Source organism: Hemitrygon akajei, chromosome 3 (assembly GCF_048418815.1).
Source record: "Hemitrygon akajei chromosome 3, sHemAka1.3, whole genome shotgun sequence".
Classification (NCBI taxonomy): domain Eukaryota; kingdom Metazoa; phylum Chordata; class Chondrichthyes; order Myliobatiformes; family Dasyatidae; genus Hemitrygon; species Hemitrygon akajei.
In genome coordinates, this window is record NC_133126.1 from 523,676 (window position 1) to 539,521 (window position 15,846).

The 15,846-nt window shown below is 42.9% G+C and overlaps 2 protein-coding genes across 4 annotated transcripts in view; one reads left to right on the plus strand and one right to left on the minus strand.

Moving 5' to 3' along the window:
• pomt2 (protein-O-mannosyltransferase 2) overlaps positions 1 to 15,846 on the plus strand; it is a 303,990-nt gene that overhangs the window by 162,832 nt on the left and 125,312 nt on the right. The window lies entirely within an intron of this gene.
• tmem63c (transmembrane protein 63C) overlaps positions 1 to 15,846 on the minus strand; it is a 616,893-nt gene that overhangs the window by 30,864 nt on the left and 570,183 nt on the right. The window lies entirely within an intron of this gene.

Below are 15,846 nucleotides of genomic sequence, written 5' to 3' on the forward strand. Positions count from 1 at the left end.
AGTATTCTCAGACACATCATCTGCATGATAGAAGAGTCTTAAGAGTATTACAGCCCAAATTTGCACTGGCCTATTTTTCTGCCTAGTCCCATCTATCCGTACTGGGCCAAAGTCACATCTACATACACTTCTCATCCACGTACTTATACAAATCCATATCCACCACCTCCACTGACAGCTCTTTCCACGCTCACTATCCTCTGAATGAAGAAATTCCCCTTCAGGTTTCCCTTACACATTTCACTTTCTACTCTTAATCCATGACCTCCAGTTCTAATCTCTCCCATCCTCAGTGGAATAAGCCTGCTTGCGTTTACCCTATTTATATACCTCATAATTTTGTATACCTCTCAAATCTCCCCTCAGTATCTTTCCTCTAGTAAGGTAACCAGAACTACACACAGTATTCCCTGTAGGGCCTTCAACTTCAACATAGCATCCCAATTTAGCATTCTGATTTATGAAGATCATTGTGCCAAAACCTTTTTTTATCACCCTCTCAACCTGCGGCCAGAGTTGTTCGGGTGGGTTTAAGCTAAATTTGTGGGGGATGGGAACTAGATTGTTTGTGCTGAAGATGAGGTAGTTGGTTTACAGACAGAGGCAACGTGTACTGAGACTGCGAACAAGGAGAGACTGATGAGAGAGGAAAATTCCAATCAACAGGATGAGTTGCAACATAAAATATGGACAAAATTGAAAAAGGTGAATACAGGACTGAAGAATGCACGCAGTGTGCGGAGTAAGATAGATGAACTTGTAGCACAGTTACAGATTGGCATGAATGATGCTGTAGGCGTTGCTGAATCATGGTCGAAAGAGGATTATAGCTGGGAGCTTAATCTCCAAGGTTACACATTGTATCAAAAGGACAGGCAAGAGGCAGAGTGGATGGGATTGCTCTATTCATAAAAAAATGAAATCAAATCATTAGAAGGAGATGGCATAGGCTCAGAAGATGTTGAATCATTGTGGATAAGATTGAATTGCTTGTTATATGAAGAGCATTCAATGACTGGGCCTATATTCACTATAATTCAGAAGAATGATGGGTGACGTCATTGAAACCTATTGAATGGTAAAAGGCTTTAATAGTGTGGATGTGGAGAGGATGTTTCCTCTGGTGGGGGAGTCTAAGACCAGAGAAGACAGCCTCAAGATAGAGGAGTGTCCTTTGAGAATGGAGGTGAGGAATTTCTTTAGCCACAGAGTAATGAATCTGTGGAATTCTTTGCCACAGGCAGTTGTGGTGGCAGAGTTTGATAGATTCTCAATTGGTCAGGGTGTGAAGGGATACAGGGAGAAGGCAGGAGATTGGGGCTGAGAGGAGAAATGGATCAGCCATGATGAAATGGTGGAGCAGACTTGGTGGGCCAATTGGCCTAATTCTGCTCCTATATCATATGGTTTTATTGTAGGTAAAGCAAATGAACTCTGGGCATGGATCAACACCTGGAATTATGATATTGTAGCCATTAGTGAGGCCGGCTAGTGGTTTAGTGGCAACAGCACTGGACTTCAAGGCAGATGGCCCCGAGTTCAAACCCAGCTAGGTCCCAACCTGGGCAGCAGCAGTATCTGCACAGAAGAAAGGCCTGGCAATCTACTTCCGTATCTTGCCATGAAAATGCTATGGACCACGAGATCACGAAGAGTCAGACTCGACTTAACAACTGAACAACAAGAAAGCTATTATTGATACTTGATTGCAGGAAGGGCAATATTCTGGGGTTCCATTGTTTTAGACACGACATAGCTGGAGGGATGATGTTACTAGTCAAGGAAGACGTCACAGCAGTGCTCAGTCAGGACAGACTGGAGAACTCGTGCAGTGAGACTTTATGGGTGGAACCAAGGAACAGGAAAACCACATTAATGAGGTTATATTATAGCCCACCCAACAGTCTGTGGGATTTAGAGGGACAAATCTCTAAAATACGGTGTTGGAAAGTATGGTCATGCACTTTGGTGGAAGAAATATATGGGCAGACTATCATTTAGATGGAGAGAGAATTCAAGATGCAGAGATGCAAAGGGACTTGGGAGCCCTTGTGCAGCATACCCAAAAGGTTAACCTCCAGGTTGAGTCAGTTGTGAAGAAAGCGAATGCAATGGTGGCATTCATTCCTAGAGGTATAGAATATAAGAGCAGGGATGTGATGTGATGTTTTGAGGAAAAACTTCTTCACACAGAGAGTGGTGAATCTGTGGAATTCTTTGCCACAGGAAACAGTTGAGGCCAGTTCATTGGCTATATTTAAGAGGGAGTTAGATATGGCCCTTGTGGCTAAAGGGATCGGGGGGTATGGAGAGAAAGCAGGTACAGGGTTCTGAGTTGGATGATCAGCCATGATCATACTGAATGGCGGTGCAGGCTCGAAGGGCCGAATGACCTACTCCTGCACCTATTTTCTATGTTGAGGCTCTATAAGGCACCCGTGAAACCACAAATGGAGTATTATGTGCAGTTTTGGGCTCCTTATTTTAGAAAGGATATACTGACGTTGGAGAGGGTTCAGAGAAAATTCATGAGAATGATTCCAGGAATGAAAAGGTTACCGTATGAGAAACGTCTGGCAGCTCTTGAGCTGTATTACCTGGAGTTAAGGAGAATGAGGGGGAATCTCAGAGAAGCATTCCGAATGTTAAAAGGCCTGAACAGATTAGATATGGCAAAGTTATTTTCCTTGGTAGGGGAGTCTAGGACAAGAGGGAACAACTTCAGGATTGAAGGACGTAAATTTAGAAAAGAGATGCAGAGAAATTGCTTTAGTCAGAAGGTGGTAAATCTTTGGAATGTTTTGCCTCGAGCTGCTGTGGAGGCAAAGTCATTGGGTGTATTTAAGATAGAGATACATAGGTTTTTTATTAGCCAAGGCATCAAAGGGTATGGGGAGAAGGCAGAGGAGTTGGGGTGACTGGAAGAATTGGATCAGCCATGACTGAATGGTTGAGCAGACTTGATTGGCCAAATGGCCTACTTCTGCTCCTATATCTTATGGTCTTATATCGGAAGAGAGAATGCACACTGTTCTAAGAATTATAAGGTTGTTATAGCATGTGACTAATCAGTGCATGAATGTGCCAACGAGAGTGTGCCATGTCGTACTTGATCTCCTATTGGGGAATGAGACACATGACAGACGCTTGTGTAGGGGAACACTTTGCATCTAGTGATTGTGATGCTATTAATTTTAAAGTAGATATGGAAAAAGATAGGTCTGGTCCATGGAATGAAAATCTAAACTGGAGAAAGGCCAATTTTGATGGTATGAGAAAGGTTTTGGCAAATGTGGATTGGGACAGGCTGTTTTCTGACAAAGGTGTACTTGTTAAGTGAGAGGGCTTTAAAAGTGAAATTTTGAGGGTACACAGCTTTTATGTGCCTGTCAGAATAAAAGGTAAAGATAACAGATTTAGGAAACCTTGGTTTTCAAGAGTTATTGAGGCCCCAGTTAAGAAAAAAAGAAGTGGTGCATGGCAGGCATAGGCAGGTGGGAACAAATGAAGTACTTAAGGGGCTAAGTAATGCAAGAGAACACTAAAGAAATCATGAGGTCTAAAAAAAGGCATAAGGTTGCCCTACTATCCTAAGGGATTGTACAGATATGTTAAGAGCAAAAAGATTGCAAGGGACAAATTTGATCCTTTGGAATATCAGAATGGTAATCTCAGAACCAGAATCAGATTTAATAGCCCCAGCAGATGTCATGAAATTTGTTAACTGTAGGGCAGCAGCACAATGAAATACATGATAGATAAATAAATATAGAGAAAAGAAACTTAGTTGCTTTTAAGTTTATGAAATAGTTAAGTGAAGTGAAGTTTATTTCTATAGCACATTTAAAAACAACCCACATTGACCTAAGTGCTGTACAGATCAAAGCAGATAGCTAAAATTACAAATACAAGAAACACAGACATAACCAACGAGGCAAAAAGCTTATAGGCACAAAAGAAACAACGTAAGAGCCTAGGCACAAGCCAAAAATCAGCCACATTGGGAGGATTCAAACGCTCGTGAATAAAGGTAAGTTTTGAGCCTGGATTTAAAAGAGTCGATGGAGGGGGCAGATCTGATAGGGAGGGGAATACTGTTCCACAGTCTAGGGGCTACAATAGCAAAAGCGCGGTCACCCCTGAACTTAGGTTTAGATCGCAGGACAGCCAGGAGCCCGAAGTCAGCCAATCTGAGAGACCTGGAAGTGGAATAAGGGGTTAGAAGGTCTGTGATATAAGGGGGGGACCAGCCCATTTAGGGCTTTATAAACAAACAGGAGAATCTTAAAATCAATTCTGAATCGTACTGGCAGCCAGTGAAAGGAGGCCAGGATAGGAGTAATATGGTCCTTCTTCCGTGCCCCTTTCAGGAGCCTGGCTGTGGATTTCAGGACCAATTGCAGACGGGACAGGGACGACTGACTAATCCCGGTATACAGGGAGTTGGAATAGTCCAAGCAAGAGGATATAAGGGCATGGATGACTTTCTCGAGATCTTTGAAAGAGAGAAACTGCTTGAGTTTGGCAATAGTAAGAAGCTGGAAAAAACTGGCTTTTACTACTGCATTAACTTGCTTGTCAAACTTAAAGGTGGAATCAAATATCACTCCAAGGGATTTAACATGGGGTTTGACAAGGGTGGATAAGTTACCAAGACTGTTGGTAATCACTTTGATGAAGTCAGGGGGGCCAAATAGGACAACTTCAGACTTGCCTTCATTCAGCTGTAAGATGTTTTGTGCCATCCAACACTTTAATGTCCTCAAGGCAGTTCATGAGGCTGGCTAGATCTGACTGGTTGTTTGGTTTCAGGGGGAGATAAAGCTGTGTATCGTCAGCATAACAGTGGAAAGAAATGTCATATTTTTGAATGATTTGGCCAAGGGGAAGCATATACAGAGAAAAGAATGGGACCTAGGATGGAACCTTGTGGGACCCTGCAGGAGAAACTAGCTGGGGGAGAAGAAAATTTGCCTATGTTGACGGAGAAGCTTCTGTTTTTGAGGTAGGATATAAACCAGTTCAAGGCAGTGCCATCAGCACCAGCCCCGTATTGGAGACAGTCTACTAAAATGGTGTGATCCACAGTATCAAATGCTGCGCTGAGGTCAAGAAGAATTAGAATTGATAGAAAGGAGCATTTGTACACTTTCAGCAGGGCAACTCTGTGCTATGATAAGCCTTAAAACCTGACTGACATCCTTCCAAGATGTTGTTTTGGTGTAAATAGGGCAGCAATTGACTGAGAACAACCTTTTTGAGAAACTTTGACAGGAATGGAAGTTTAGAAATAGGTCTGTAGTTACTAGGTAAAGTAGGGCCTAAGTTGGGTTTTTTCAGGAGGAGCTGGACCATGGCATGCTTGAAGCAGGTTGGAACAGTACCAGTGGCCAGGGAGCTATTAATAATAGAGAGGCTGCTGGGACCAGCTATGTCAAAGACATCCTTTAAGAGGGCAGTGGGAACAATGTTAAGGGGGCAGGTTGCAGGTTTCATGGTGGACACAACCTTTGTAAGGAAGGGAAGCATGATGAGTTGGAAGCAGTCCAATTTAGATCAACAAACCAGTGAGACAGCTAGGTCACGGGTGGGGTGGGAGGGGGAATGTTCATTGTAATATCCTCAACTTTGCTAATGAAGAATTTTAAAAATTCTTCTCACTTAGCAGGGGACACATCTAAGATGATACTAGGGACGGGACAAATGACAGAATTTATGGTACTGAAAAAGACCTTGGGATTATGAGAGTTGTTAGAAATTGGGTCAGAAGAGTAATTTGCTCTCACAGCTTTAACTGCTTCCTGATATTTGTGAAGATTGTTTCTCAAAATTTAAAAAAATTTTAAGCTTATCACACTTCCGCTTTTGTTCGGATATTCTGCACTCCCTCCTCAGGGCTCTGGTGGCATTTTCAATTTAAGGGGAGCAACAGTATTCAGAATAGAAGAGCAGGTGGTATTAAATAAGGAAGAAAGTTCCTCAGTGTTGAGATGGGGAGAAGAAGCCTCAATAGTGCAAATGTTGGGAGCAGCTATGAGAGCCTCAGAGAACTTATTGGCAGTCGAGGAGTTCATATAGCGAGAATAACGTACAGGAAGATGAGATTTAATAGAGGAAAAAGGCAGAGATACATCGAACATAACAGCGCTATGATCTGATTGACAAGCATCAATTATTACTGCATTGCAGATCGGAAAAACAGACATTAAGACTAGGTTGAGTGTATGTGCTAGGTTGTGAGTGGGTCCAGTGATAAGCAGAGCAAGATTAAAAGACTCAACCAGATGCATAAAATCACTTACAAGAGGCTTAGTGGGACAGCAAACATGAATATTAAAATCAAGAATCAGAACTTGTTCAAAGTTGGGTATCGTGTTTGAGAGGAAGTCCGAAAATTGAGTAATAAAATCTTTATGTATTTTTGGTAGACGATACACAAGAGCAATTAAGATAATTTAAGTTAAAATAAGTAGTGCAAAATAACAGAAATAAAAAGTAGTGAGGTAGTGTTCATGGGTACAATATCCATTTAGAAATCGAATGGCAGGCGGGAAGAAGCTGTTCCTGAATTGCTGAGTGTGTGCCTTCAAGCTTCAGAATCAGAATCAGGTTTATTATCAATGGCATGTGATGTGAAATTTGTTAAGTTAGCAGCAGCAATTCAATGCAATACATAATGTAGAAGAGAAAAAATAAATCAGTCAATTACAGTATATGTATATTGAATAGTTTTAAAAAACGTGCAAAAACAGAAATACTGTATATTAGAAAACAAGTGAGGTAGCGTCTAAGGGTTCAGTGTCTATTTAGGAATTGGATGGCAGAGGGAAAGAAGCTGTTCCTGAATCGCTGAGTGTGTCCCTTCAGGCTTCTGTACCTCATATATGACGGTAATAGCAAGAAAACGACATGCCCTGGGTACTGGGATCTTTAATATGGGTGCAGCCTTTCTGAGACACTGTTCCTTGAAGATGTCGTGGGTACTTTGTAGGCTGGTACCCATGATGGAGCCAATTATATTTACAACCCACTGCAGCTTCTTTCAGTCCTGTGCAGTAGCCCCCCCACCACCACCCCATAGTAGACAGTGATGCAACTTGTCAGAATGCTCTCCACGGTATATCTATAGAAGTTTTTGAGTGTATTTGTTGACATGCCAAATCTCTTCAAACTCCTAATGAAGTATAGCCGCTGTCTTGCCTTCTTTATAATTACATCTATATGTTGGGACTAATTTAGATCCTCAGAGATCTTGACACCCAGGAACTTGAAACTGCTCATCTCTCCACTTCTGATCCCTCTGTGAGGATTGGTATGTGTTTCTTCGTCTCACCCCTCCTGAAGTCCACAATCAGCTCTTTCGTCTTACTGACTTTGAGTGCCAGGTTGTTGCTGCGGCTCCAGTCCACTAGTTGGCATATCTCACTCCTGTACGTCCTCATGTTACCACCTGAGATTCTTCCAACAATAGTTGTATCAGCAGCAAATTTATAGATGGTATTTGAGCTTTGTCTAACCACACAGATTGTATATAGAGAGTAGAGCAGTGGGCTAAGCACACACCCCTGAGGTGCGCCACTTTTGATCGCAAGCAAAGAGGATATGTTATCACCAATCTATACAGATTGTGATCTTCTGATTTGGAAGTTGATGATCCAATTGCAGAGGGAGATACAGAGTCCCAGGTTCTGCAACTTCTCAATCAGGATTGTGGGAATGATGGTGTTAAATGCTGAGCTATAGTTGATGAACAGCATCCTGATATTCCTGTTTGAATTGACCAGATGGTCTTAGACCATGTGAAGCGGCATTGAGATTGCATCGCTGTTGAGCTATTGTGGTGATAGACAAATTGCAATGGGTCCAGGTTCTTGCTGAGGCAGGTCTGCCTAGTCATGACCAACATCTCAAAGCGTTTCATCATTATAGATGTGAGTACTACTGGGTGATTAAGGCAGCTTGTATTATTCTTCTTAGACCCAGGTGTAATTGTTGCCTTTTTGAAACAAGTGGGAACTTCTGCCCATAGCAGTGAGAGGATGAAAGTATTCTTGAATACTCCCACTAGTTGATTGGCACAGGTTTACAGAGCCTTACCAGGTACTCCATTGGATAATTCCACCTTGCGAGGGTTAACTCTTTGTAAAGACAGCCTAACATATGCCTCTGAGACGGAGATCACAGGGTCATCAGGTGCAGCAGGAATCTTCACAGCTGTAGTTCTGTTCTTCCTTTTAAAGCAAGTATAGAAGGTGTTGAGTTCATCTGGTAGTGAAGCATTGCTGCCATTCATGCTATTAGTTTTGGCTTTGTAGGTAGTCATGCCTTGCAAACCCTGCCAGAGTTGCCGTGCATTTAATGTCGCCTCCAACCTTGTTCAAAATTGTCTCTTCGCCCTTGAAATAGCCCTCCACAAATCATGCCTGGTTTTCTAGTACTGGCTGGGTTACTAGACTTGAATGCCATAGATCTAGCTTTCAGCAGATGACGTACCTCCTGGTTCATCCATGGCTTTTGATTTGGGAATGTACAGTTAATCTTCTGTACCTCCTTTCCGATATCCTGGGTGGTGGGGATCCCTAATGATGGATGGCGCTTTCCAAAGGCACCTCTCCTTGATGATGTCTTGGATACTGCAGAAGCTGGTACCCATGACAGATCTGAGCAATTTTACACACTATGCAACTTATTTTGATCTTGTTCTTTAGCTCCCCCACCATACCAGGCAGTGATGCAACCAATCAATATGCTATCCTTGGTACATCTGCAGAAGTTTTTGAGTGCTTTAGTTGACAAATCTCCTCAAACTCCTAATGAAATATAGCCACTGTCTTACCTTCTTTGAATCTGAATCTGAATCTGAAGTTGCATCAATATGTTGCGTCCAGGTTAGGTCCTCAGAGATATCGACACCCAGGAACTAGAAAGTACTAACTCTCTCCACTTCTGATCCCTGTATGAGGATTAGCTTTTGGTCCCTTGTCTTGTCCTTCCTGAATTCCACAATCAGCTCTTTGATCTTGCTGATGTTGAGTGCCAGGTTGTTGCTGTGACACTATTCAATGAGCTTGTACATCTGGCTCTTGTATGCCTTTTCATCACCATCTGGAATTCTGCCAACAATGGTAGAATGGATGACATTTGAGTTGTGCCTAGCCACACAGTCATGGGTGTGGAGAGAGTAGAGCAGTGGGCTAAGCACGTATCCCTGTGGAGTGTCAGTCTTAGTTGTCAGTGAGGTGGAGATGTTATTTCCAGTCCACTTGGATTGTGGTCTTCCCGTTAGAAAGTTGAGGATCCAGTTACAGAGGGAGGTAGACAGGCCTAGGTTCTGTAGCTTTTCAATCAGGACTGTAGGATTGATGGTGTTAAATGCTGAACTATAATCAATAAAGAGCATCCTGACTTGGATACTTGCATTGTCCAGGTGATCCAAAGCTACATGGAAATCGAGTCTGCCATAGACTTATTGTGGTTATAGGGAAATTGCAGTGGGTCCAGATCCTTCCTGGTTCTAGCCTTGACCCACCTCTCAAAGCCATTCATCACCGTAGATGTGAGTGCTACTGGACGATAGTCGTTGAAGCAGCTCACGCTGCTCTTTTTGAGCACTGGTATAATAGTTTGAAGCAGCTGGGAACTTCCGAATGCAGTAGTGAGAGATTGAAAATGTGTGGCACCAAAAGAGATGGCAGAAATCTTAAATGAACCTTTTTTTTTCATCTGTATTTACTCAAGTGACAGACACAGAATCTAGAAAAGTGAGGCAAAGCAGCAGCGAGGTCATGTACCTTACACAGGTTACAGAGGCGGATGTGTCTGCTGTCTTTAGGCAACTTAGGGTGGATAAATCCTCAGGGCCTGACAAGATGTTCCCTCAGAACCTGTGGGAGGCAAGTTCAGAAATTGCAGGGGCCCAAGCTGAGATACTTAAGTCATTCTTTGCGACAGGTGGGGTATTGGAGGATAGCTAATGGTGTTCTGTTTAAGAAAGGGTCTAAAAATAAACCAAGCAATTATAGGCCAGTGACCCTGACAACAGTTGTGGGAAAGTTATTGGAAAGCATTCCAAGGGACAGGGAATATGTCGTCAATCCCTATTTGGTAATCAGTTCATGTCTATCCAAATATTCATATACAGATGTCCTCCACTTTATGTATGTTTGCTTTACACCACTTCGCTTTTACAAAAGACCTACATTAGTAACCTGTTTTCACATTACAAAGAGGATTTTTGCTTTTACAAAAATTTTTCCCATATAAATTAATGGTTCTTCGCTTTATGCCATTTGGCTTAAGAAAGGTTTCATAGGAACGCTTTACCTTTGTAAAGGGGAGGACACCTGTACCCTGTCCCTTGGATTAGGATTTGTCAAATACCTTATTAAAGCCATGTAGACAAAATCTACTGCCTTATCTTCATCAACGTTCCTCATAACTTCCTCAAAAAACTGCATAAAGTTGGTTAGACACGACCTACCAATGGATTAGTCATTGGCTTTGTGGAAGAAGCCAGAGAGTGGTAGAAACATTGAAACATAGAAAACCTACAGCATAATACAGGTCCTTTGGCCCACAAAGTTGTGCCAAACATGTCCTTACCTTAGAACTACCTAGGCTTACCCATAGCCCTCTATTTTTCTAAGCATGTACAGATCCAGGAGTCTCTTAAAAGACCCTATCGTTTCCACCTCTACCACTGCCGCTGGCAGCCCATTTCATACACTCACCATGCTCTGCATAAAAACAAACTTGCCCCTGATATCTCCTCTGTACCTACTTCCAAGCACCTTAAAACTATGCACTCTTGTGCTAGCCATTTCAGCCCTGGGAAAAAGCCTCTGACCACCCACATGATCAATCCCTCTCATTATCTTGTACACCTCGATCAGATCACCTCTCATCCTCCATCACTCCAAGGAGAAAAGGCCGAGTTCACTCAACCTAATCTCATAAGGCATGCTCCCCAATCCAGGCAACATCTTTGTAAATCTCCTCTACACCCTTTCTATGGTTTCCACGTCCTTCCTGTAGTGAGGTGACCAGAACTGAGCACAGTACTTCAAGTGGGACCTAACCAGGGTCCTATATAGCTGCAACATTACCTCTCTGCTCTTAAACGCAATCCCATGGTTGATGAAGGGCAATGCACCTTATGCCTTCTTTACCACAGAGTCAACCTGCAGAGCAGCTTTGATGGTCCTATGGACTCGGACCCCAAGGTCCCTCTGATCCTCCACACTGCCAAGAGTCTTACCATTAATACTATCTTCTGCCATCATATTTGACTTACCAAAATGAACCACCTCACACTTATCTGGGTTGAACTCCATCTGCCACTTCTCAGCCCAGTTTTGCATCCTATCAATGTCCCGCTGTAACCTCTGACAGCCCTCCATACTAACCGCAACACCCCCAACCTTTGTGTCATCAGCAAATCTACTAATCCATCCCTCCACTTCCTCATCCAGGTCATTTATAAAAATAGTCAATAGGTGCAGGAATAGGCCATTTGGCCCTTCCAGCCAGCACCGCCATTCAGTGTGATCATATAGCTATATAACAATTACAGCACGGAAACAGGCCATCTCGGCCCTTCTAGTCCGTGCCGAACGCTTACTCTCACCTAGTCCCACCTACCTGCACTCAGCCCATAACCCTCCATTCCTTTCCTGTCCATATACCTATCCAATTTTTTTTTTAAATGACAAAATCGAACCTGCCTCTACCACTTCTACTGGAAGCTCGTTCTACACAGCTACCACTCTCTGAGTAAAGAAGTTCCCCCTCATGTTACCCCTAAACTTTTGCCCCATAACTCTCAACTCATGTCCTCTTGTTTGAATCTCCCGAACTCTCAATGGAAAAAGCCTATCCATGTCAACTCTATCTATCCTCCTCATAATTTTAAATACCTCTATCAAGTCCCCCCTCAACCTTCTACGCTCCAAAGAATAAAGACCTAACTTGTTCAACCTTTCTCTGTAACTTAGGTGCTGAAACCCAGGTAACATTCTAGTAAATCTCCTCTGAATTCTATTTTGTTGACATCTTCCCTATAATGATCATGGCTGATCATCCACAATCAGTACTCCATTCCAGCCTTCTCCCCATATCCCTTGACTCCGCTAACTTTAAGAGCTCTATCTAACTCTTTCTTGAAAGCATCCAGAGAATTGGCCTTCTCTGCCTTCTGAGGCAGAGCATGCCACAGATCCTACTCTCTGGGTGAAAAAGTTTTTCCTCAACTCCGTTCTAAATGGCCTACCCCTTATTCACAAACTGTGGCCTCTGGTTCTGGACTTCCCCCAACATCGGGAACATGTTTCCTGCCTCAAGCGTGTCCAATCCCTTAAAAATCTTATATGTTTCAATCAAATCCCCTCTTACCCTTCTGAATTCCAGTCGCTCCAATCTTTCAACGTATGACAGTCCCGCCATCCCAGGAATTAACCTTGTGATCCTACGCTGCACTCCCTCAATAGCAAGAATGTCCTTCCTTAAATTTGGAGACCAGAACTGCACACAATACTCCAGGTGTGGTCTCACCAGGGCCCTGTACAACTGCAGAAGCACCTCTTTGCTCCTACACTTAACTCCCCTTGTTATGAAGGCCAAAATGCCATTAGCTTTCTTCACTGCTTACTGTACCTGCATGCTTACTATCAGTGACTGATGAACAAGGACACCTAGATCTCGTCGTGCTTTCCCTTTTCCTAACTTGACACCACGAAGAGTAAGGGTCCCAGAACAGATCCCTGAGGCACACCACTGGTCACTGACCTCCATGCAGAATATGACACATCTATAACCATTTTTTGCCTTCTCTGGGCAAACCAGTTCTGGATCCACAAAGCAATGTCCCCTTGGATCCCATGCCTCCTTACTTTCTCAATAAACCTTGTTTGGGGTGTCTTATCAAATGCCTTGCTAAAATCCAAATACACTACATCTACTGCTCTTCCATCATCAATGTGTTTAGTCACATCCTCAAAAAATTCAGTCAGGCTCATAAGGCATAACCTGCCCTTGACAAAGCCATGCTGACTATTCCTAATCATATTATACCTCTCCAAATGTTCATAAATCCTGCCTCTCAGGGTCTTCTCCATCAACTTACCAACCACTGAAGTACGACTCACTGGCCTATAATTTCCTGAGCTATCTTTACTCCCTTTCTTGAATAAGGGAACAACATCTACAACCCTCCATCCTCCGGGACATCTCCCATCCTCATTGATGAAGCAAAGATCATGCCAGTGGTTCAGCAATCTCCTCCCTTGCTTCCCACAGTAGCCTGGGGTACATCTCGTCTGATCCCAGTGACTGATCCAAAAGCTCTTTCTTAATATCTACATGCTCAAGCTTTTCAGTCCGCTGCAGGTCATCCCTACAATCACCAAGATCCTTTTCCGCAGTGAGTACTGAAGCAAAGTATTCATTATGTACCTCTGCTGTCTCCTCCGGTTCCATACACACTTTTCCACTGTCACACTTGATTGGTCCTATTCTCTCACATCTTATCCTCTTGCTGTTCACATACTTGTAGAAAGTCTTAGGGTTTTCCTTAATCCTGTTCGCCAAAGCCTTCTCATGGCTCCTTCTGGCTCTCCTAATTTCATTCATACGCTCCTTCCTGCTAGCCTTATAATTTTCTGGATCTCTATCATTACCTAGTTTTTTGAACCTTTCATAAGCTCTTCTTTTCTTCTTGACTAGATTTACAGCAGCCTTTGTGCACCACAGTTCCTGTATCCTACCATCCTTTCCCTGTCTCATTGGAACATACCCATGTAGAGCCCTAATCCCTAAGCCCTTATCCCCCGAACATTTGCCACATTTCTAATGTACTTTTCCCTGAGAAGTTCTGTTTCCAATTCATGCTTTCAAGTTCCTGCCTGATAGCCTCATATTTCCCCTTACTCCAATTAAACATTTCCCTAACTTGTCTGTTCCTTTCCCTCTCCAATGCTGTGGTAAAGGAGTTAGAATCTTGAGGCAATGTCCCCTAGTTCTAGTCTCACCTACCAATGGAAACAACTTTCATACCTCTACCTTGTCTATCCCTTTCAAAATTTTGTATGTTTCTATAAGATCCCCTCTCATTCTTCTGAATTCCAGAGAGTATAGTCCCAGGCGACTCAATCTCTCCTCGTAAGTTAACCCCTTCATCTCTGGAATCAGCCTGGTGAACCTCCTTTGCACTCCCTGCAAAGCCAGTATATCCTTCTTCAAGTATGGAGACCAGACCAGAACTGCACACAATACTCCAGTACCCTGTATAGTTGCAGCATGACCTCCCTGCTCTTGAATTCAATCCCTCTAGCAATGAAGGCCAGCATTCCATTTACCTTCTTAATAACATGCTGTACCTGCATGCCAACTTTTTGGGATTCATGAACAAGCACTCCCAAGTCCCTCTGCACAACAGCATGCTGCAATCTTTCACCATTTAAATACTAATCTGCTCTTCTCTTATTCCTTCCAAAGTGGATGATCTCGCATTTACCAACATTATATTCCATCTGCCAGACCTTGGCCCACTCACTTAACCTATCTATATCCCTCTGCAGACTCTCCACATCCTCTGTACAATTTGTTTTTCCACTCAGTTTAGTGTCATCAGCAAATTTTGCAATGCTACTCTTAGTCCCCTCTTCTAAATCATCAATGTAAATGGTAAACAGCTGCTGGCCCAGCAGTGATCCCTGTGGCACCCCACTTACCACTGACTGCCAACTGGAGAAACACCCATTTATACCAACTCTGTCTTCTGTTGGTTAACCAATCCACAATCTATGCCAATACACTTCCTCCGACTCCATGCATCCGTATCTTATTTATAATCTGTTATGCGGCACCTTATCGAACACCTTCTGGAAATTTAAGTATATGACATCCACCTATTCCCCTCTTTCCACTGCACTCATTATGTCCACAAAGAACTCCAGTAAGTGTGTGAAACAGGACCTGCCCTTTCTGAATCCATGCTGCGTCTGTCTAATGGAACCACTCCTTTCTAAGTGTTTTGCTATTTCTTCCTTAATGACAGCTTCAGTTTTCCCAACTACAGATGCTAAGCTAACTGGCCTATAGTTGCCCGTCTTTTGCCTACATCCTTTCTTAAAAAGTGGCATGACATTTGCTATCTTCCAGTCTGCCGGGATCTGCCTAGAGTCTAGATAATTTTGGTAAATGATTGCAAACGCGTCTACTATAACCTCCGCCAATTCCTTAAGCACCCTGGGATGCATCCCATCAGGACCAGGGGACTTATCTACCTTCAGGCTCTCTAGTTTGCTCATCACTATCTCTTTAGTGACAGTGATTGTATCGAGGTCCTCACCTCCCATTTTGTCCATAGCATCCTTCTTTGGCATATTAGACGTGTCCTCCACCATGAAAACCGATACAAAATAGTCGTTCAATGCCTCAGCCATTTCCTTATCACCCAATATCAATTTCCCCTTTTCGTCTTCCAAGGGACCTACATTGACTTTAGCCACCCTCTTCTGCTTTATATATTTATAAGAACTTTTACTATCTGTTTTTATATTTTGTGCTAATTTACTTTCATACTCTATCTTCCCTTTCCTTATTTCTTGTTTAGTTGTTCTCGTTTGCTTTTTAAAGTTTTTCCAATCCTCCAGTCTCCCAATACTCTTTGTGACTTTGTACACATGAGCTTTTAATTTGATACTATCTTTTATTTCTTTAGTTATCCAAGGTTGGCTCGCCCCACACTTACTGCCCTTACTTTTGACTGGAATATACTTTTGTTGAGCACTGTGAAAAATCTCTTTGAAAGTATTCCACTGAACCTGAACTGTCCTACCAAATAGCCTG